General features: G+C 38.5%; 1 protein-coding gene across 1 annotated transcript in view; it reads right to left on the bottom strand.

Annotated features, from left to right (window-relative positions):
• ptprsa (protein tyrosine phosphatase receptor type Sa) overlaps positions 1-21,699 on the bottom strand; it is a 267,112-nt gene that overhangs the window by 198,069 nt on the left and 47,344 nt on the right. The window contains exons 2-3 of the mRNA XM_087783494.1: positions 13,959-14,053; positions 1,968-2,025 (exon numbers count right to left, since the gene is read on the bottom strand). The gene's annotated coding sequence lies outside the window, so the exon portion shown is untranslated. The remainder of the gene's footprint in view (positions 1-1,967; positions 2,026-13,958; positions 14,054-21,699) is intronic.

The raw sequence follows: 21,699 nt of genomic DNA, 5'->3' as shown, positions 1-21,699 counted from the left end.
TAACTGCTTTCATTTGTTTTGAAACCAAAATAAGGCCAAACATCAGCTTTAAAAGCTGCTGGCGTCGACTGTATCCTCTTGTCCTCAGTCATCTTGAAGGATTTATATTGTTACTTCAACTGCAGAGGACGTACTGAGTGCTTCCATCTTGCGCTCCAGAAGTTTAATTGCAACACAAAAATGAACAAATGCTGCAGTTTTTTACTTGTTAATTGTAAACAAACAAATACACACTGAAAATATGAACCATATTGCAATAAAAAACGTTTATAAAGTTTACCCCCGTCTGAAATCCAACCATACAACGAGTCCACATGGAGGTGGAGACTTCTGGGATTAATGACCCGGGACTCCCATGAGAAATAAAATTAAAATAAAATAAAAAACGGCATTGTTTAAGGCAGATGTCCTAGGACATCACTCATGTGAAATTTTAGTCCAGTGCACTTTGAGTCTTGATGGCATTTTATTCCATTAATACACTAAAAAACACATTTGTACCATGAAGGATGGTGTATGGCTCTTACTTATATAGCACTTTTCTATTCTTCTTCAGAACCCGATGTGCTTTACACTAAGTTACCCATTCACACACACAATCACACACTGATGGGAGTAGGCTGCGACGCAACAGGCCAGCTCAACCATTAGAAACAATCTCATTCGGAGCTGGGATTGAACCCACAAATTCACAGGCCACGAGTCAACAACTCTATCGTCTGAGCTATGACGCCCCATTAATCTGTTTTTTATCGTGCGTGGGTTGTTTGTAGTGATGCAGTTTGGATTTAACTAGACCTGTTAAATCAGTATAATGTTGCCCAAATGTACCCCCAGGCCCACCAGACCCAATAGTATTAATCAACATATTTGTTCAAGATTTTTAGTGACTCTGATCAGCATCAAGTGGTCCATCTAGTTCTGGCCCTTTTGACTACTACTGGCACATTGGCCGGTGCGAGGATTCCCGACCAGGTTCAGCCAGAAAAGTGTGGAATAACATGTCCGGATTGTACATGTGATCAGACCCTAGGGTGAGCCCTTCATGTCACATGGGATCTTGTTCACAAGTCCGCGCTGGAGCTTGAGAAGGGGCCGTCGTGACGAATGAAGTCCAGCCCGAAAGGCATGTTCCATCAATCTTCAAACCTCCACCTAGCTTCACCAGCTTTAGGTGATTTTTTTTTTTTTTTTTTGGTTGTCCCTTTGAACGCTCTGTGATACCCCCAGAAGAGACTTCTAGGGTCTCATCCTCCCCGGGAGCGACTCTCGTCTTATCATCACAGGTGGGAAAAAAGTTCCGGATTCATTCCGGTTTTTGGATGAAAGCGTTATTCAAACGAGACTTAAAATGGTGGGGTTTTTATTGCTTTTTCCCCCCCCCCACACACTGTTTTAAAGTGACTCACGGACCCCTCGGTCCCCGAAGCTCCCCTTTTCTTATTGTTTCCCAGCAGCTCACTGTTGGTATCTGTCACCCACAGGGATAAGACCAATCACCTCTGATAGCAGGCGGCCATCGCTCATTCTGTCCCTGGAGGCGACAACCCACTTACTGCTGGATGCTGTTCAAACGGAGGACATTTCATCACCTCCCAACCCAAAAATACACAATTAAAAACACGGGCATGAGACGGACGCCGACCCTCGAGATCCAACCCCCCAACACCCTCGCCTCCACCCCAAAACACAAGTACAATAACTCTAAATGTGCTTCACCCCTCCTGGATATTTACTCTCCTGGTGAGTGTTAGCTTGTTCAGTGGGGTTTATCGTGAAGAACGTCTCCCATCATTGAGACGCTTTGCCGGAGACAAGTCGGATTGTTTTTCCGATCATGGTGTTTTCGGACACGAGCGCCGGAGAGACGGACTGACGGCTATTAGAGCGCCCGTGATGCTCCGCCTCTTATCTCCCGCCACGATAGAGATCTACAAAGAGCTCGAGAGAGATTATGAATTCATTACCTTGATACACAAGCGAGGACGGCGGTCGGCGGCAGACGGTGCCAGAATGGAGAGCGCACTAAAAAAAAAAAAAGGGCAGAAATGTGAAAAATATGAAACCGGCAGGCAGTTAAAAAAAAATTTTTTTGTCGATCACGGTCGCTTGATCAAGCTCATGTAACAAATTCAAGTTTGTGTGGGAGAAGCCATTAATTATTCAGGAAAAATGATGTTTTTTTTCTTTTTGGAAAAACAAAATACATTAGAATATTTTGTGCTGCCAGATTTACTCGCTCACTCCACCGCTCTTGCCTTTTTTCCACCGGCGCTCTCGTGATCGTTTCTGACTGGCACTCTCACACAAGGAGGGGTTTGCATCGCTGAGTCCCGAGGTTCAATGTGCAGTCATTATTTTACAGTGATGGCATCACATGTGGCAGATTAGAACATCACCTATTCTTCTTTAGAGTTATTTAAACAACACATATTAATGAGAAATATTGCCTGAAACCGAGCTAATTCTGTTGTAAAGGGGGCAAGAAGGGAGGCAGAAGACCCCCATGAAAATGTGTTTCATCCAAATTAAATTGAAACCATATATATCAGATAATTCATAAGAAATATTCTCTGAAGTCAAGATAATTTGGTTCCTTGTAAGGGGGTTAAGATGGGGGGCAGAAGACCCCCGTTAAAATTACAGTTTCAATTACATTTAAACCATACATATCACATTATTCATCCGAAATATACCCGTAACTCCAGCTGGTTTTCTTGATTTTAAGGGGGCAGGAAGAGGGAAAGTTTTATCTAAATTTAATTCAAAACATATAAATCTCATAATTGATAAGAAACATTTTCTGAATTGGAGGTAGTTTTGTTATCTGTAAGGGGGCAGAAGACCGCCATGAAATTATAATTTCAAAAACATTTAAACCATATATATCACATACAGTAATTCGTAAGAAATATTTTCAAAATTTCAGCTAGTTTTTTTAATTGTAAGGGGGCAGAGACCCCTATGACAAATATGTCCAATTTTCAATACATTTAAACCATATATAACACATACAGTAATTCATGAGAATTATTTTCAGAATTTCAGCAAGTTTTGTTAATTCTAAGGGGGCATGAAGGGGGGCAGAAAACCCCCATGGAAAATATGTTTTTATTGTATTTCAATTACATTCAAACCGTATATATCACATAATTCATATGACGTATTTTCCGAATTCAAGCTAATTTAGTAAATTTTAAAGGGGGCAGTAAGGATGGCAGATGACCCTCATGAAAAATATGTATTACATTTAAACTATATATATCAGATAATTCACAATACATGTTTTAATTTCCAGTTAGTTTGGTAATTGTAAGGGGGCAGTAAGGGGGGCAGCAGAGCCCATGAAAATTCAAATATCTTTATTCAATTGAAACCACAATTATTAAATACTAATTAAGAGATATTCTGAAAGTTGTAGCTCGTTTTGTTAATTGTAAGGGAGCGAAAAGAGCTAAAAAGACCCTGTTTGATTAAATAAAACCATGTTCATGACATACTAAGTAAGTAAGATGGTAAGGTCCATTAATATAGATTCTAAAAATATATATTTAACTCGAGAAAAACCTCTCAATAATGATACTGGTAGATACTGAGACCATGATTCAGAGTTGGTTCTATGAGATCCACTCGCACATCTGTTCAGAATAATGCACAAATTCCAAAAGCAGTGGCATTAGATTAGCAGATATTCAGCTTTAAAAGTTGTTCACATCAAATATTTAGAGTTTGTTATGGGTAAGTTAAAAGCCTTTTATTTACTTAGTTAGTTGGAATCCCAACTCACAAACAAGGGAAAGAATTCTAATAATAACACACCGTTCTTCTTGCATTTTTTAGTCCCGCCAAGTTCTCTGCTCATGTCTTCTGAGCAATTTCAATATGGACGGCTTTCAAAATATGTTTATTCCTTTTAAAGCTGTCTTGAACTCAGCTGACATTTGGAGGCTGCAGCGAAGTCGACTAATGGATTTCACAGAGAGAAGAGAATCACAGAGACTATGGTCGACTGTAGAAAAAAACTGTACATAATTACAAATGCTGTGAAATTGAGTATGAAAATAATTGATTGTTTTTCCGAACTCAAACCTTATGACTATTAAATGAGGTTGAATAAAGGTTGGAACGACACGTGGCTTTCTGAATTCAGTTTGCAAAGAAGAATAAAACTGCTGTAAATTGGGGAAATAGATTTGCCAAACGTTGATGAAAAATACTCTTTGTGAAACTACATTCATCTTCCTATTGCAATGAAACAATCAGTGGAAAATAGTCTTAATAAAAGCCTGTCCTGTGAATCAGGATTCCGGAGATACTGTGAACCCACTCATCACAAACTGACGCAAAGACATTGCAAATAAAAACATATCAAATTGTTAGATAAAAAGGTCAAGATTGGGGATAGAACCGGCGAAACCCTGCGTGGTCCAAGTTCAAAATGGTGAGCAAACCTAGCTAATGACACAACATGAACGTGCTTCTTTATGTATTGCAAGTATCGGGGTCGCTTTTTTTCAGAGTACAGTAGGGGGCGCCCTCAGCTTAAAAAAATGATGTGAGGTTTAAATAGAAAATCTTTTCAAGCAATAGATTATAGAGTAAAGAGTGAAATCTAGTGGACTCAGGAAATAATTACGCTGCTTCATGAAGCTTCATGAAACAGTGTCATATTCTTCAGAGGACAGTAGGGGGCGCCCTCAGCTTAACAAAGCAATAGATTATAGAGCAAAGAGTGACATCTAGTGGACACTGCTTCATGACGCTTCAGCAATACATCACTAGTTATCAGCAGCTTTCTCTCTTTCTACGACTTTCTTGAAGAACTCCTAAATAGGGATATATGACCTTATTAGTTTGCACTGTTTTTTTCCATCTTATTAATGGAACTGCACGTTGTCCTTTTAAGAATAAACTGAACTGAACAGAAAACTGTTTTTGATTTTTCTTTCACAGACTTTCTTTTTTGCCTCAGTGTGTATTACATATCTTGCAACAACGTGACCATTTTTGTATGAGATTTTCTACTTTCAAATGCATTTTGAGTTTAACTTAAAAATGAATTTTCAATCCCCTATAATGTCCCAATCTCTCACGTCGAGGTTTCTATTCAAGAGGGACGTTACAGACGAGCAGTATGGAGGTATTTGGATGTTTTTAAGTGTCTTTTTGGACAAAGATGAAGTTTAGGACAACTGAGCTCCAGTCGCTACATTAAAATGAACAAACCTTTTTATCTATAACTCTAAAAAGAAACTTAAAATAATCATAATAATAACAATAATTGTCCTGTGTACAGATTCTCAATGAAACAAGGATTATGTTTGTAGAATCGTCACTCTACGTCCTCCATCATGGATACTCACCACAGGGATGTGTGCATGTCCAAGAGCCTGTGATAACGTCACAGGAGTGCATTTGTGCTACTTCGCTGCTCGCGCCCGGTTATCGCGCTCCGTGCACACCGGAGTGTCCCTTTCACTGAGCGTATGTGTGCACGTGCACGCTTTACTCACCGTGCAGAAAGAGTAGAAGGATGTGACCGGTAGTGATGAGTGATGCCAGAGGTGTTTTTTTTTTTTTTTCAGTTTTTTTTCGGAGCGACCTCTCCACTTGCTCGCTGGCTCTCCTAATGGCCCCCCTCGGTGGGTTGGCTGACCGACTCGCTGGCTGTCAGCAGCTCCATATTTGGTCGCAGCGAGCGAACGGTGGCAGCCGGGGAAGTGGTGGACGGGGGCAATCGTAACGTCATGTTTACACGTCGGGTTAAAAGTTCACGGCGCCAGAATGCCATCGAGCGAACACAGATCACTCGAAGATGGTGAGTGAAGGAATCATGTGTTGATTCCGTGGAGGGAGGTTCAAATGGTCAGGTTTCACAATAACTAAGATTTTTTTTTCATAGTTTAGATTTGATGTTATTTTACCATTCCTCTCATGTCTTGAAGAGTTTATCTTGGTGACATTTATATTAAAGTCCAGAGGCCCAGGGCGTGGATGAGGAGAGGATTTAAAGGTTGCAGGTTAGTTCATAATTCAGCTGGTGGGCTTGAGAGATGTCATGGTGCCACGTTTTTTTTTCTGTGTAGCCACAGCACTGGGTTCACATGTCGCTGATAATGTGTTGATGTAAGTGTGTGTTTAATACACTTTAGACTCTATTGTATCATCAGTGTGTGTTTGTACAAAACTCTCTTTTCATTGAAGTATTGACGTTAGAAAATGATCTTAAGCTCCGCCCACTGAAAACGCTTTGTTTTTCTGGAGTTGAAATCTTGTTTACCATAACCACACCCACTCTGCTGTGATTGGTCAAACATAAGGGTTTGTCACGCAGCATCTTCAATACAGGAAGTCTTCAAGAGACTCGTTGTATAAACAAAGTGAGGTGTGATTATATCTGGCTGGAGGAGGAGTGAAGCCATTATTACGTCATAATGGACTCCGCTCTCGTAACCTCTCGTTCTCCCAGATTTCAGATGGGGGAGAACTTTATAAAGTACTAAGTTCAAAACTATTATTTTTTTTTCAATTTTCAATGATTTATTTTCTGGAGATTTCAAATCTTCTAGATTCATAGAATGAATCTGTGTGTAAATAAATAATTCAATTATTATTATTTTTTTATTAACATTGTAAATATTCGGAGCGTTTAATTTTTTGTGTTAAATTAAACTTCAGGGCCGCTAGATGGAAGCAGTCATCCCGTCCTCAAAGGTTCAGTTAAAGGAACAATAAAAATCCCGCAAGAGGACTGAGGACAAGAGGATACAATTGATTCCAGCAGCTTTTAAAGTTGAGCGAGTCAGGAGAGTTAGGTTTTCACTTAAGTTGCCCTTTAAGTCCAGTATAAAGAGACGTACTTCAATATAAAACTTACTGTAGTGATGTAGTTTTTCAATAGAATAGCTTTTCAAAGCAATAGATTATAGTGCAAAGAGTGACATCTAGTGGACTCAGGAGATAATGACACTGTTTCATGAAGCTTTGTCGACACATCACTACCATACGCTGTATCTAAATCTGTACAATTCTATGGTAGTGTTTCCCCGAATGCACATAAATAAACTACAGGTCTACAACACTACATTCCATTATCTTTGTTCCTCCATTTCATCTCGGGGGCCCCTGACAGTAGAGCGGAGGCAGTAGAAAGGAAATTAAATGCAACCATCCTTATAGTCGCACTCTTGTCCGCTCGACTGCTCGTCTGCTTGTTTTCCCTGGGCAATGTTTATGCTGTGCCCGGCCCAGGACCCAATAGATTCGCCCACACAGCACTGTGCTCTCAACCAGAATCTGAGTAGGTCTGGCAAGCAAGAGCCACACTCCCATTCTCATTCACTCCTCTGGATTAGGCCCTTAGCTCGGGGCCATCCAGCTTCTAACCGCATCGCCGGAGCTAAGATAGCGTCTCCGCAACCAATCCAAAAATGTACAGTACAAGCATGTCGCTTGTATGAGCGCACAGCAGCAGCAGGTTGTTGTCTCGGACTTGGGGGGGGGGGGGGGGGGGAGTTTGTGAAAATGACTGAGAAACTTGTGTCTTTGGGATTTCGAAGGAATGTCCAAAGAAATTGTGAAACTTGCACATGGTTCACATGTTTTTGAAGCCTGTAGGGACTTACATTCACAGTAAAGTAATGCGAAGTGAGGTTTACTCTTAAGGTTCCCATGACATCATCACCCTGAAAAACATCAACTGTTGCAAAAAACAGGAAATGTCTTCATGTGTTGGACAGTGTTTTAACTTCATACTCTACTCAAGACCAGTGAGTTTGCTCAAAATTATAGTTCACCCAAAATTCTAGTTTCACTCATTTTCTACTCACCCTTGTGTCGACTAAGGTTATGGATTATTTTCGTAGTAATCTGTTCCTTTTTAGAGTTATAGACAAAGATCCCTTGTCCAAAAAGACACTTAAAAACATCCAAATACCTCCATACTGCTCGTCTGTCAAGTCCCAATTCCTCATGTCGAGGCTACATTAAAATGAACAAACATTTTTGTCTGTAATTCTGAAAAGAACAGATTACTCCGAAAATAATCCCAACACAGAGATGAGACTAAATAGCTTCGCATTTCTTCCATTCTCTTTGGATCCCTTTTTGTAAATGACTGTCTCTATGAAAAGTTGCAAAGAGACTCTATGAAAATCCAACATTATCATGAGAATGGATGAGAGATTGTCCTCTGAGACACAGCGTATGGTTCCACTTCTTATTTCGTTGTTATGACTTGAAAATAAAGAGTCAAAGAAACTCTTAATGAGGAATCAAAACCAATTCAAACCATTCCAAAGGAAATTGTGAAATATAACATCTGCACGATGTGAACACATGTTCTCAGGCATTCCTTTAAACCTCTGGGACTTCTTGGCAAATTTGGATTAAAACAAAAGTATTGCACAATATTAACACATTTTTGTTCTTACGTCCAATCTTGCTTAATCAGAGAATATTTATTTTAGGTGATTTGACATCAAGTAGATCTTAAACTGTTGCTGTGCGTGTGTTGTGTCTGAACGATGGTTCATGAACTAGTTCATATTTCAGATGAACGTGAACTGAACCATGTGTATGACTGAAGAACGTTACTGTGAATATGTCATCATGTTGTCCGTGAACGTCTCACTCTCTCCGTTCATCCTAGTCCGGTAGATTTTCTACAGAGACTTAGAGGCGAAAACCTGCTAAAAACACACTGTAAACAGATCTTAATGTATCGAGGGAAAACTCCCTGGCAACACCAGCCACCAAAACATCATCATTTTAACAAGTTTTATGACGAGGTCGACGAGGATGGAGAAAACTTGCATTCAATACAAAAATTAAATCAACACGTCAGGACCATGAAGCTACTGTGAAATCTACCTTCATTTAATTTCTAAACGCCCTCTTTAAGGTAAGAGTCATTTATTCTATTGTATTTTATTAATCTTATTTTATGTATATTTATTTCAGGTATTCTGTTATCTACTGTATTTCACCACAACACATACTGTACAATTCATGTGTCTTTTTACACGTTTAGATTTTATGGGCTTCGGCAAAACTTATAGAAAAAACTAGTTTATTCTTGGAGCTGTGAACTTTAAAAAAATAAATGTAATTATGAACTATGAAATGGACTAGTTAATTTAAAAACTGGTGAACTGAATTTTTAAGTAGTTTACATAGAGAGTGAACTTTCCCAACACTGAGTTTCATGAAGGAGAAAAGTGCCTCAAAATAGATATGTATATTCATTTTATGAACTGAAATGTTTATGGGGCTATTATTGTTTCTAAAGCTTTGTAAATGTGTGAAAGGGTTTGCAAATATATAAAAACAATTACGTAAAAATGACAAGAACTGGCTGATGACGTGATCAGGGTAAACTGCCATAGTTGAATTAAAAGATCTAAATTAATTTCTGATACCTATTTCGTGGCCACAACTCAGTATTTCGAGGCCACAAATTATGTTTTTGTTTTTTTTACCTGTCATGTCCGGGGCTATTTCGTGTACATGTCCATGTCAACTCTATTCAACTGCACGGAGGTGTATCTGCCCCCTACTGGCGGGGCGGTGTCATCGCAGCTGATGCATTTATTCACAAATCCTTTTACACATTCACGGATCGTGAACCACGGCAGTTTTGTCTGTTTTCTGGAAGTTGTGCAAAGTTGTGCGATGCTTGACTTGTCAGTTTTTATAAATTTGTGAATACTTTTTTCTGAATAACACATTTAGAAATCAAGCTACACGTTCGTAAATCGACTTACGCTTTTGTGGATCCCTGTACGGAGACACGTATATATTTTCAAATCCTTTCTCGCATTTACAAAGCTTTAGCAGCAATAATAGCCCCATAAACTTAAGTGGATAGAGTAACATGATACATTTGAAGTTCCTACTCGACCTCATAAAAATAAAAAAGGTTAATTTCTCGGAGACGGTTCAGGGAACTGTTGAGATACAATTGTTCTAAAAATAATCTATAAAATGACATACTTAAAAGGTCTATTGTCTTTTCAAACTTGACTGAAGAAAGTCTTCGCTAATACATGAACCCACTGCACTGAAAGGATTTAAAAAAAAAAAAGCAACAATAATCTTTTTAATCCCTCTCTATGTGTCTGTTCAACATCATTATTTAAAGAATATTTGAAATCACCACCTGCTGCATTTTTATAGCTTCTCTGCTGTTTACAGTCATTTCGCAGCGACTGTGATGAGGCTACTAAAGAGCTTCCGGCACATTAAGCAGCATCTCTGACTCCCGGTGGCAACGCAAGTGTATAGCCTCGTGCTGAGAACACACAGGGCCTCTTGACGCCGGCTGTAAAGATTAGCAGAGCTTTGTTTAATTGTGCTGCAAACATCCAGGAAGGCACTCGAGGCTTCCTGCTTTTCTTTTTGAAGACACCTTTAAGGCTTTTGCTGCCTCGGCCTGTTCGGTCAGGTGTAGGAGAGGTGCGAGGATTTGCTCAAGTTGCAACAGGGACCACACCCTTGACTCCTTGTTGAAGAAAAGATTTTTATTTACATTAAACTGTGTAGAAATATATCGTTAACTCCTATTAAAACTGTCTTTAAACTGCAAAAGGTGACGAGCGATTCTTAAATGTGCATCATTTTTTTTCCCGTCTTGCTGACGTTGAGCCGTGTCATTTAATTGATGTTTTGGTGAAGACATCCGTGAAAAGCTTCGAGCATCCGCCCTGTTATTACGGGTTTCTGCTTCCAGAAAGCAATGATTAAGTCAAAGTAACTGAGGTTTTTTTTTTTTTTTTGGTCCAAGATGATTTATATTCAAATGCAACTCTTGAAGCATTTCTCAAACAATAGGCAATTTGGAGACAATTTTGAAGAGCGTATAATATTTGCAAAATAAAAAAGTAAAAGGTCTAATGCAAGCCAAGAGCACCAGCTAGAATCTTTAACCCTTGTGTTATCTCTGTGTCAAGGTGACCCCCGGTGGCCCTGAAAGCAAATGGGGTTGAGGTATCCCTTGTGTTGCCTATGGGTCAAGGTCAACAAAATTAGTTTTTAGTTGACCCGTAGATGTACACAAGGGTTAAGACAATTTCAAATAGGAAATAACAAGATGTTTTGACCTTGTAGTCACTTAAGTTAGTTAATTTAATCATATGCTGTTTGTATAAATTAATCTGAGTTTTGGACAAAAATGTTTGTTCATTTTCATGTAGCAACTCTGAGCTCAGTTGTTTTCGTCTTATCTTTGTCCAAAAAGACACTTAAAAACATCCGAATACCTCCATACTGCTCGTCTGAAATGTCCATCTTGGATTGAAGTCTCGAAATTAGAAATTGTACCGGAAAAAATGTTAGTTCTTCTACTAGAGCAGGTCAGAATTATGCAGAGTTTCATCTTCTTCTTTGTGAAAAATGACATAATTTCTTCATGATTTCTTCAATGAATTATTCAATTCAAGAGGGACGTTACAGACGAGCAGTATGGAGTTATTTGGATGTTTTTAAGTGTCTTTTTGGACGAAAATGAAGACGAAGACAACTGAGCTCCAGTCGCTACATAGACATATACATATATATTTTTCTATAAATCTTAAAAGAAACAGATCTGAAAATAATCCCAACCCTTAGTCGACATGAGGGTGAGTAGAAAATGAGTAAAGCTTGAACCAACCCTTTAACTTTGACAAATACGTATTTAAACATAATATCTTGTTGGAATTCCTGAGTTCAACTGGATGGATTTTTGAGGAGACTAACATATGCTCATTGATGCTCTACACATTTTTCCTGGAAGAACTCACTAAGTATCCGAAAAAAAAAAATGTCTCGGTGTCATCGTCTGAAGAAAAGCCAGAAAAGAAAAGGCCCTCACTAATGGCACAGTGCAATACTGCGGACTCAGTGAGATGTAATAGGTTATTCTGTAAGCTATCTCAGCTCGCCACGCTTTTTTCTCCACCCCGGCAATACGAGGCAGATCACTGAGGCATCACAATCATCTCCAGCCGATACAGCCGGGCATGGTTATTAATAAGAGCCCGGTGGCCCCTTGGCAGTGAGAGCTAGTGAGGGTTTTTGGACCTCCATTTACTTTGCTCATCCTCATCTACCATTTCTGCATGTCTGCTCCTGTGATAGCAACACTAATAACCAGGAGGAGGTTTGCAAATGAGAAGAGAGTGGGGTGGGCATGGGGGGGTGTCATCTTCAGATTATTATTCAGCTGAGTTGAAACGATCCTCTCGGTTGTGACTGGACGGTGGAGGATATTTCACAATTTAATTCCGCGCTGATGGTGTAATCACGGCTTGAGCCGAAGATTCCCGGACAAGCTGTGGAGCAACATTTCACAGATATTTCATGATAATAATAAAAAGTTATATCAAGAGTTTATTCTCCCATAGATTCTAATCGCATGTCATACCATAGAGTCCACCCTACACTCCACTGTTACTCCACTGTGCCCTCCATTAGTCTGTACAATTGACCCCGAATTATCATTAACAAATGTATTCCCGCCAGCTCGGATGTCCTCTCCAGCTTTATCCCACGTGTCTCCACTCTTGATGCAGATAACATTATCTAGAAGTGTATCATCATCTGCCCCTCAATGGAGCGATTGAAAGAATGGAAGACACTGTCCATACGGGTCCTGGACTGGCTCGACTACTGGCATGAAAACGCTTCTTAGTCATTCAAAATCCAGACCATATCACCTCCTGTGAGAAAGAGCGTGACAACTGCCTTTAAAAAAAGAATATGCTGTAAAAACTAGTGATGTATCGATGAAGCTTCATGAAGCAGTGTCTTTTTTTTTAGAGGACAGAAGGGGGCGTCCCTTGTCTTAAAAACGTATGTGAGGTTTCAATAAAATAGCTTTTAAAAGCAAAAGACTGACATCTAGTGGACTCAGGAAATAATTAAATTGTTTCATGAAGCTTCATAAACACATCAATAGTAAAAACATGAATCTGTTGTTTCTGCTCATTTGGAGATGTGATCGACCCAATGACGTTTTAAATAAATAAAGTTACATTAAATTAATTGGTGCTGGTATGGAAGTAAATGTTTGGCATTAGACATTGAACAATTTTATTTCCAACACTGAATTTTTTACATCATCAAAATCAGACTTTGAATTTTTAAATAATTTGCTATTTGCCGCTGTCTATGTTTCATTCATTTTAATTTAACATAAAAACATTCAATGTTTTAAAACAAATTCAGTGTAAGAAAATTGGTTGAAAAAATGTCAGTGTTGACATGTTAGTTCTGTATAATAAACCTGAACTTACTCCTCCATCATTGTCATTTAAACACACCGTCTACCAGAAATCAACACATATTTAAAAATTTGTTTGAATGAACGTAAACTGTTCAATTAAAAGTTGTGTTTATTCAAAAATGTATTCTTTGTAAATATGAACCCAACACATTTTCGTTGTAATTCCTAATAATGCATCAGGTTCCTTACAGTTAAGATGAGTTTATGTGCTTCATAAAATATGGGTCATAATAAAAAAAAAGCACTATTTTACTATGCCTGAGGTGAGCGTGTCCTAGATGGGCTTATTTGAGTGAAAGCGAAAATGCCACTGCTTTCATAGAATGACCCGAAAGTCAGTCCATCAAAGATGTCAAGAAAGAAGAGGGAGAACGGATGAAGCCGAACAAGACAATAAGTGAGCAGCAACATCGACAAATGAAAGTAGGATGTCGTTGGTTCCAATCCCAGTGAGGTAACAACAACACAGGCCTGTTCCCTGGAGCACTAGAATCCCCCTAAAGGTGTCTCTTATATCTGCTCTGAAGACTCAAACTGCTGTGTGAAGGATCAACGGAGACCAGGAGGAGGAGGAGGAGGAGCACGTGGAGAAAGTCAATAAGAAATCTATTATGATGCAGGATGCAATTCTCCAGACCGGAGAACAGAAGTGAACTCATAAAATGGCTGTGCCGGAATGAAAGATTTCACTTACCACGGGGGCTGTTTTCAAAACCTCTTTAGCTTCATATCTTCGGCGACTCCAGCTGCTTCTTCTTCTTCTTCTTCTTGTTAGTGGCTCACGCGTAACTTTAAAGAGGAGAGAAAACATGCAGGGGGGAGAAAGAGAGAAAGAGAGAGAGAGAGAAAAAAGGGGGAGAAATGAAAGGGAAACGTTAATGAAAGAGACTTGTAAATGAAGTGCTTCTTCAAGTGGTAGGTGGGGGAATTCGACAAACCCTAAGATGAGTTTGTGTCTCCCCTCGCTCGCTGCTGCTCGACCTCTGTGACCAGAGCCACGATGCTTCTTGCCGATGATTGCCTGAGAGTTCCACTGCAAATCTGCATGAAATCCCTGATGGCTCTTTTTTTTTTTTTCTGATCATTTTTTTTCCCCTTCATATCTCTAATGAGCCCGGTACGAGTCCGTCCAACCGGAGCCAGGGCTTATTGTGGGTGTGTGACGATTTGACGGTCAGTCATATGTGGGTCATTCACTGCATACACATGTTGAACTGAGACATGCTTATATGTATGTACCTCATGTTCTCTCTAAACTAGACATATGTGCATTTTTTAATGTGCACCTGCAGGCCAGGTCTACTTGATCAGGATCCTGGCTGGATAGTTCCAGATCTGTGGGCCTCCATGAGCTCCACCCGAGGAGCTTCCACAGGGCAGATGAAGAAGGTCATCCGGTGGCAAAAAAAAAAAGGTCAGAGGAGCTTGTCGTGCCCACGAGTCTCCTTCAAGATAACAGGATGATCTCGTTCACGCCCGAGAGGCAAACATGAGAGTGAGTTTTAAGGGGTTATCTGAGTGTCCTGGATAGGTGTTAGTCATTTATCTTATTTGAATATTTAAAACTAAAAATCTCTTCTTCAAGACTTCTTTAAGTTAAAACTCAAATAGTGAAGGACATCCAACTCTCCTGACTCACATCTTTCAAATGTTAAAGTCTTCCTCTCCAAGATGCAGTAAGTCCCTCATTATGACCATGTTTTACACTTAGTACTTTATAAAGTTGCCATGAAATCTGGGCGAACAAGAGGTTACGAGAGCAGAGTCCATTATGACGTAATAAGGGCTTCACTCCTCCTCCAGCCAGCTATGATCACATCTCACCTTGTTTACACAACGAGTCCCTTGGAAGTGGAGACTTCCGGGACTCATAATGTGAGGTGACATACCTAAATGTTTGACCAATCACAGCAGAGCGGGTGTCATTATGGTAAATTAGATTTTATCTCCAGGCTTAAGTTAGTGATGTGTCGTTGAAGCTTCATGAAACAGTGTCATTATTTCCTTAGTCCCCTACATGTCACTCTTTGCTCTATAATCTATTGATTTGAAAAGCTATTCTATTGAAACCTCAAATCATTTTTAAGCTCAGGGCGCCCCCTACTGTCCTCTGAAAAATATGACACTGCTTCATGAAGCTTCATCATCACTGGCACATAAAAATGAACGTGAAACCCACAGGATGCTAAACTATAAAGGACTTAATCGAGTGTTTAATCTTAAAAGCTGCTCGTATTTTTGTTTTTCTTATCTGCACGGATTTGAAAAAAACAAATGATGAGACCAAGTTTTACTAGGATGTCTTAAAAATACAAATGTCGAATCACTTAAAAAAGTTATTGGAAGTCAAACGGTCGAATGATCCTCATGATGCCTCACTTGACCTTGACTTATTTTTTTACAGTAAAATCTAGTGATGTGTCGATGAAGCTTCATAAAACAGTGTCATTATTTCCTGAGTCCACTAGATGTCACTCTTTGCTCTATAATCTATTGCTTTGAAAAGTTATTCTATTGAAACCTCACATTATTTTTAAGCTGAGGGCGCCCCCTACTGTCCTCTGAAAAACATGACACTGTTTCATGAAGCTTCATCGACACCATCACTAGTGAAGACTGACAGTTTCAGGCAACACGAGTCTCCCTGTAAACAGGAAGTGCTCGAGGAAAACATTTCAGTTATTTCCTCAGCTTACAGTGAACGTTTGCTCATCACCGGGACGCTAAGAGTGAAAAAAAAAAGTATCTGCTCATCCTCTCGGGGCCTTATTATCTCCACACATTCCGACGTTTCCTCCAGGTCAAGACGCTCCTCAGTAGCCGACACGTTTATAAAGATTCCGTGTTTATACATCCATGCTCGGGGGAAAGAGGCGTGATATATATTCCCTCGTCCACGCGCTGCCAAGACGAGCGCCGGGGAATTTGTTTAATGTACAGCATTTATTCCGCGCACACGCTGCTGCACTACCGCTTCCTACGAGGCATGAGACACTCCCTCGACCGACGCCGTTCATCAGGCCCCGGGATGAAGACACGTGAGCACGAACCCACCCCCCCCCGGATCGACGTCCGAGGTGATCGACAACTTCGACGATATATCCTCGCAGGTGAGATCCTACCCGAAGTGTGAGCGATCCGGAGTGTTCTCTCGTGACCCCGCTACATATTGGCAGCCGGTGTTCGCTGGCCGGGCGGAGACAGATGGCGCCGCATCGCTGGGAAATGAAGGCATGCGCGGCGAGTGTTGGCTCCGTGCACGTCCTCCCGGGTGACGCCACGAACCGTGAGTGTATTCACCGCCGACATAACTGGATTATTTTGTCCACTAATTCCATCTTTATGTCTTGAGTGTCTTTTGCGCGACGGTTTCAAAAGCATTCGTTTACGAGATCAGTAGAAGTGAACGATATTGTTGTGTTTATTCCATATGTTTCAAGATTAACTAATGTGTTGATGTAAGTGTGTGTTAAATAGATGTTGGACTCTATTGTTTCATCAGTGTCTGTTTGTACAAAACTCTATTTTCATTGAAATATTGACATTAGAAAATGATCTTAAGCCCCGCCCACTGAAAACACTTGTTTTTCTGGAGATTAAATCTTGTTTACCATAACCACACCCACTCTGCTGATACTGGTCAAACACAGAGGTTTGTCACCACAGCTCATCAATCCTAGAAGTCTCCACCTCCAAGGGACTCGTTGTATAAACAAAGCGGGGCATGTTTACAGCTGGCTGGAGGAGGAGTGAAGCCATTATTACGTCATCATAGACTCAGCTCTCGTAACCTCTCGTTCGCCCAGATTTCAGAGCAACTTTATAAAGTAATAAGTTGAAAACATGGTCATGATGAGGGACTTGAACTGGCCAGGAGAGTTGTGTTTTTACTTTTTTAATTACGTTTAAAAGTTAACTCAAGTAAATTACTGTCTTGATCTGGTATATATGTATTTTTAAGTTTTGTTTACATTGAATATAGTATTTTCTTTTAGTTTTTTAGTTTATGTTTTATACAAACTTCTTGTTATGTCCAAAATTACGACTCCATTAGTAAAGTTGAGTGGCGTCATCTGCTTCATGTTGAAATCTAAACCATAGTTATAGCTACACAATAAATATTCATTATTATTATTATATTATTATCTGACGATGAGCTCGGTGAACAATGAACATGAAACAACAACTAGTGATTTTTTTTTTATGATAAACTACATATTTTCTTTTGGATATTGATTCATATGAACTTGATTTTAGAAACTTCATTTTCTATCATTTTATTTTGCTTTAAAATTGATGCTATTAGACTGATGCATACATTCTCATGAAAATATATATTTTTAAGGATTCACAACAGGCAATTTAAAGAGAAAATTATGTTTTTAGTTGTAAAAAAAAAGGTATAATGTCCCACTAATGGTGTCAATCAATACAAATACACTTTAGCTACAGTTTTTATTTTGAATTCTGTATTTTTTTTAAGTTTAAAGGAAGGAAAAAAATCTATTAGGTGGAGCAGATAATAATTTAAGCCACATATGACGGGATGAAGGTGAAACACACCTTCAAAAATTCCCTTCCGTGATGGAGAAGTGTTACCACGGCAACGACCGATTCAGCCCTCCACCCCCCCGACCAGGTAGAAAAGGGATTGACGTACCCTTGAGCAATTAAAAAGATGATCTCCACGAGAAAAGAAAGGTAGAGAGAAAGAGGGAATGAGAAGTTAATCTAATCAATAGGAAAGGGATGTGTTCTAAACAAGGGAGCGACAAGGAGGTTTTAGGAGAGAGTGAGTGAGTGACGGAGGACGAGATGATTCCCAGTTGTGAGGGAACACTAGGTGAACACAAGCCAAGAGAGAGAGAGAGAGAGAGAGAGAGAGAGAGAGGACAGAAGCAAGCTGAATAAACTAGGCGGAGAAATAAAGATGAGCTGAGACGAGGAACCAACAGAGGAGATAATGGGGGAGGAGAGACGCGATGGAGCCGAGAGGGATGGAGAATAATAGAAGGGGGGGATGACAACTGGAGAAATAAAGTGGATGAAAGTTAGAAGAACGCCGGAGACAATAGGAGGAAATATGTTAATCCTTTAACAGACAATGCTTCTCTTAACTGTATTGTCTGATTAGAAAACAGGTTTTTTTTTCTTTTTCTTTGTCACAGTTAAAGAAGAGTTTATTATTAATTTAATTTAAATCTTTTTTGTTTTGTGCACCTGTGTTGAGCTTCACTAGTTCTTCATATAAGAATATTATTATTAGGATGAAGTTATATGTGTTTATGTTGTACATGAAGGGCCCATTGAAATAGCTTTATACCAAATATCTATATTTATATTTATTTTTAAAAAATATTTAGAAAATAATAAATAATAATAAATAAGTAAAAAATATATACTTTTTTTTCCAAATATTATTTCACTCAATTTGATATTTATTTTATTTTATTATATACATATTTTGATAATATATATATTAAAATAGACTAGAAAGATATTACAGCAACAAGTTGTCTTACAATTAATTTTAATTGAGGGACAATTTTCAATTTGTTGGACATTGATGTTTACTGATGATATAGTGATTTGCCCCAAGAGTTAGAAAGGAGTGAAAATAGAGAGAAAATCCCTAAAATCTTAATAGAATGTTTGTAAAGAAAAAAAGATAAAATATAAAGATAAATGCGACTAAGAGAGTTGATCTATAGATTGAATGATGTAAAGATTTTAATTGAATATTACTGTCTACACTTATTTTTAATTTGAAACATAAATACAGTCAAAGGGCTTAATGTGGCCGCGGGGTCATAAGGTCATACATCATGTTAATACTAAAGGTATTATTTTGTATTTATTAAAAAAATTCATAACTTGTCTCCAAATATGACTATTGGGTTTTTTTCCTTCACGTGTGTCATTTTTGTTTGTATTTATTGACCCTAAAATTAAAATAAATAAAGAATGTTGTATATATACTATAATACGATAACAATTTTAGCATATTTAGCTTGATTTTATCCTTTTCAGCTTCTTTACTTTTGTTTTAAATAGGTTTCAATAGAATCTTTTTTTGGATAATCACACTGCGTGTGTGTGCGTGTGTGTGTGTGTGTGTGTGTGTGTGTGTGTGTGTGTGTGTGTGTGTGTGTGTGTGTGTCCTTAAAAGAGTCCTCACATCATCACCCACATAAGAAACCCTGATTACGTGTATAATTGGAAAAAAGGTAGCACGGCGGAAAAACAACCGGTGAGAGAATAGGCTTCACGGAAATTACCATCAGGATTCAAAGGAATAAACCAAAGAGTGCGACACCAGTCAAGGTCCCCTCGGATTTAGAAGCGAAATAATGAGACATTCATTGGATAATAACCTCCTTTAGTCATTCAAATGTATTCCAAACTACTCCAGGCTGCATTGTGACCCACAAATGACTAAACGTCTTGCTGGGCTTTTCTTCTCCTTTATTACTTACGCTGTCTTGTGCGCAGGGACCTGAATTAGTTTCCAGGTAAAGACTTGCATCGGAAAAAAAGACGCCGTTTGGCTGAACTTTAAGACGTTCCAACAATATAGAGAAACTTTAAACACGAAAACACATTAAGTTCACTTCACGTGTTTTCAATTCCTTACGTTTTCTTTTCTGTGAGCGACGCTAACGGCCTCATCGTTCTATCAAAGGAAGGTTCAGCCCGATGGTAGGATAGTGAACTTAAACATGGACATGTAGGGGTTGCTGGTTAGATTTTCCACATCGTTTTTCTGGGACGGTTGTGAGGAACCACTGGACAAAACGAAAAAAAAGAGTCAAAATATGATCTAAAAACGTGTTTATTTTGACGGATACGAAGTATTCAAATGAAAAGAAGGAACATAATAATGCATTAAATATGAATATTGTTAGTTCTCCTTTTTTTCCTTCATGTTTTTTATTTTATTTTGGTTTATTAATCTATTCTGTTTTTTAGTGTCGTTGGTAATTTGTTAGTTTCCACACATGCCATTAGAAATACTGCACTTAAAGGGTAATGTTTTTTTAACTGTCTATACTATGTGTCGATCAATTTTTATTGTATTTTAGTGTATATAACGTTGATTTATTTTTAAATCTCACACAAAATAACATTTTTTCCTTATATTTATTTTAATTTTTAAGAAAAATGCAAGGAAAAAAGTCCTAAAATAAAAACCCCATAGTCAGATTTGGAAAATAATTATAAATTATTGAAATAAATACAAATAAAACCTTTGGTTTTTACATGACCTTTGACCTCATGACCCCCATGGGCCACATACGGCCCTTTGACTGTATTTATGTGACGCCCACTTTGCCCAGGTCTACTCTAAATATAGAACATTTCACTGTTTTTATTTTCATATCTATTTTACTTCGTGTCTATTTTGTTCATAAACAGAACTTCGGTTTTTCCGTAGATTAATTATATATATATATATATATACATCTCCAGGTGGTCCTCATGTCATATACTGTATGTCACAAGATAAATATTATTATTGATAATAAAACAAAGTTTAGAAAGATATTTAAAAATATTATTAATTAATATTATAATATTTATTAAATTTGTTTAAATGACAAGAAAAAAAACCACAATTTGTTTGGAAGTTGAATAAAGATGTAATAATAATCATGATTTAAAGAAATATACATGTGTTAAAGTGACAGTTTTAATTAAACTATAGATATTTAAATAGTTTTTTCATGATGTCAAATTTTCTCAGTGATCATAAAAGTAATAACAAAATACACATGACAATATATTTGTCAACAAGAATCAATATAAATAAGAATTAAGAAATAGAATACCATTATATATGTATTTTGCTTGATCAGTTTGGGGCTCCATCATTTAAAGTACTTCACTTTAATAATGGAAATATTGGAAATTCACCCCAAGGTTATCCTTAAAAGAAAAGTGTTTTTTCTCTAATTTCCGTGATCATGTCGTAACACAGGCATCTGTCCACGTGCCGCGTCTTCATCACTTTGAGTCGTTCATCTTCCCCGACAGTCTCGGGATCAATATGGATATTAATGACACAATAAACAATGCTTTTGTCCGGGCTTAGCTCTAATGCGGCGTGATATGAAGATGGAGTGCGTTGTCGAGGAGCAGAGGTTTTAACAGAGACATTTTCTAAATCCCCTTCCGTGTCCTGTAGCCGGGATGTTGGTCGACGTCGGGTTGGAAAGGCGCCGAGGTGGTCACAGCTGTGTTCCCTGAGCCGGGGCTGGTGGGGGGGGGGTTGTGTAGCGGCGAGTGTGTGTGTGTGTGTGTGTCGTCGATTGGGGGTTTGAGGGCTTGGAATGAGAATCTGTGTCTGGACATAGTGGATTAATTATTATAAATCATCTCCCAGGAACACGTGTTCACAGATGCACCATTAACTGTCGCGGAAACACTGTAATCTG

Source organism: Callionymus lyra, chromosome 2, assembly GCF_982586985.1.
Source record: "Callionymus lyra chromosome 2, fCalLyr1.hap1.1, whole genome shotgun sequence".
NCBI classification, from domain to species: Eukaryota; Metazoa; Chordata; class Actinopteri; order Syngnathiformes; family Callionymidae; genus Callionymus; species Callionymus lyra.
Note: the sequence above shows the minus strand (reverse complement) of the source record. Positions and strands in the feature narration are given on the sequence as shown.